We start from the raw sequence: 2,709 nt of genomic DNA, 5'->3' as shown, positions 1-2,709 counted from the left end.
TCATCATGCTAGAAGACATTATTTCCTTGGTGAAAATAAACTCATGCAAAGACCAGTCTAATGAAAACCATAGTCCCAAGGCATAGCATTGATGGCCGTTGTGTGTGGTTCTCCATCAGTCAAAGTCAGAAATTATCCACACACACATCACACATCTGCAAGGAGCAAACAATTTCATACAGCCTCATGGCTTTATAGCCTTTTTAAAATACCTAATTGCAATAAAGAATGCGATAAAGCTCTTTTTTTTTCTTTTAATACCAATTATACTCCTTTACTATTATCTAGCAACATAAACTGAACACAATCCTATGGTAACTAAACCAGAATCCCATATGTGATAATCACTAACTCTATTTATAAATTTCCAACTAAAGGAAAACAATGTATATTATTTATCTCTAAATAAAAACCATTCAGAGGTATTAGTTCATTTTTCTCCTATAAGAAAGGAAGAAAAAATGTTTTTCTTGGCTTTATCTGTGATACAGAACTTTATAAACGGATATGTAAAGGGATTTGCATGCTAACACAACTCAAATTCATCAATAAACATTCATCTGAAGCTTTTACAAGAGGCAGCTGGTAATGGGGAGTCATCCAGCTAGGTCTAGAAAGTCAAAGTTGACCCAAAGTTATCGTCTGGAACCACAAATCCAGCTCTTACAGTTTGAACTGCAATATTCTCTTCTATATTAGGAATAACCTTTTTTTATTTCTTTGTTCGGTTTGGTTGGTTTGGTTTCTGGTGTGTGTAGTTTAATTTATTGGGTGGTCAGTCCCCATTTGAAGGCAAAAAGGAAGACTGCAGGCAAATTTTCCAGTACTAAAATCCAAATACGGGGAAATATCAAAGTCTATGAGAATGGTCTCTTGAAATGTTGCAGGTATAAGTTCGATGAATCAGAGCGGGAGACAAACCATCAGAGACTATGGACTCCAGAAACAAACTGAGGGTTTCAGAGGGGAGGGGGGTTGGAGGATGGGTTAGCCCGGTGATGGGTATTGGGGAGGGCGCGTATTGAATGGAGCACTGGGTGTCATGTGCAAGCAATTAATCATGGAACACTACATCGAAAACTAATGATGTAATGTATGGTGACTAACATAAGAAAATTAAATAAATATATAAATAAAAATAAATTTTAAAAATAAATAAAAAATTAAAAAATAAAAATAACTAAATACTATTTGAGACCTGTGAGACTTTCAGAAAGCGATGCCTCTGTAAGTTTGAGATTCGCCTAATTGACAGACAATGGGAAGGAAACTTTTATTTTGGGGGGTATAGTTGACACACACTGTTACATTAGTTTCCGGTGCACGATGTAGCGATTCCGTTTCTCTAGACAGTCGGCTGTGCTCACCACAGAGCACACGCGAAGCTCCCCTTTGTCCCCACACTCCATTAGAGAAGCAGAAGATGATGCTCAGGTGCCCCCAGGGAGGCAGGAATGCCTTGCCAGTGTGTGGCCATCAGGCCCAACGGCCTCTTCCATCCTTGTCAAGGGGACGGCTCACCTGCTCTCCTTTCATACAACACAGTTTACGCTTTTTTAAATAAGAAAAGCTGTTAGAAATCTACCTGTGTAAACCAAAAGCACTCTGTAAGCTACAGTCTCTGTCCAGTATCTCATTTGGAGCTGGAAACACGGACATTGAAAGAGAAGGATGGAAACCTCATCCAGGCTCTGAGCCTTGGAGGCGGCAAGCGCTAGACAGGCTCGTTCTCTGTTGTGTCGAACATCATCCTCCCAATAACATAGTGGTGCTGGTGCTGTGGTCCTCATCTGAGATGCAGGAAACCCAAGTTCCAGAAGCATGGACAATTTCCTCAGAACCTACCCACTAATAAATGACCGCAGATGCCCCAAGTCATTCTACTTTATATTTACACAGACTTGTTTTCCAGGTAATAGACCCTCACTTTCTTGACGCACATAAACAGCCAATTTTTCCAGCAGCATTTATTCTATTGCATATGGCAGTCTTTCTGCATGGTTGCATAACGTGACCTTTGTAGTATCAATATTCTGTGGATGAGTTGGTCTGTGTTGTAGGCTGAATTGTGTCCCCCCCCAAAATATGTTCCAATCCTAATCCCCAGAAGCTGTGCGTGTGACTTATTTGCAAATAGGGTCTTTGTGAGTATCATCACATTAAGATGAAATCATACTGGATTAGGGTGGAACCTAATCCAAGGAGCGGTGTCCTTCTAAGAAGAGGGACATGTGGTCACAGAGACACATGGGGGAAGGCCATGTGATGATGAAGACACAGGTTAGAGACAAACATCTTTAAGCCAAGGACCCCAGGATTTGGGGCAACACCAGAAGCTAGGGGAGGCAAGGGATATTCTTCCCCAGAGCCTTGAGAAAAAGCACGGTCCTGCAGACACCTTGATTGTGGACTTCTAGACCCCAGAACTATGCGAGAATACATTTTTTTGTTTAGGCCACCTACTTTTGTGGTGCTTTGTTACAACAGTCTTAGGAAACCAATACAGTCTGATTCTGAGCTCTTCATTCTACTCATTGCTTTCCACATCTATTTCTGTAATAATATAATACTTCCTTAATTACTATGGATTTATAATAAATCATGATATTTGGAAGGACAAATTCCTCAACCTTGTAATTCTTCAGACTTTCTAGCTACTCCTGGCCTTCTGCTCTTCCATATGAATTTCAGGAGAAGTCAATGCAGGTC

General features: G+C 40.4%; 1 non-coding gene across 1 annotated transcript; it reads right to left on the bottom strand.

The window, feature by feature from the left end:
* Positions 1–1,418: 1,418 nt before the first annotated feature.
* On the bottom strand, positions 1,419–1,543 carry LOC116648312. The gene has a single exon (XR_004302504.1). It is a non-coding gene; the product is annotated as a U6atac minor spliceosomal RNA (small nuclear RNA).
* Positions 1,544–2,709: the final 1,166 nt, after the last annotated feature.

Source organism: Phoca vitulina, unplaced genomic scaffold (genome assembly GCF_004348235.1).
Source record: "Phoca vitulina isolate PV1807 unplaced genomic scaffold, GSC_HSeal_1.0 scaffold42, whole genome shotgun sequence".
Lineage (NCBI taxonomy): Eukaryota > Metazoa > Chordata > Mammalia > Carnivora > Phocidae > Phoca > Phoca vitulina.
Note: the sequence above shows the minus strand (reverse complement) of the source record. Positions and strands in the feature narration are given on the sequence as shown.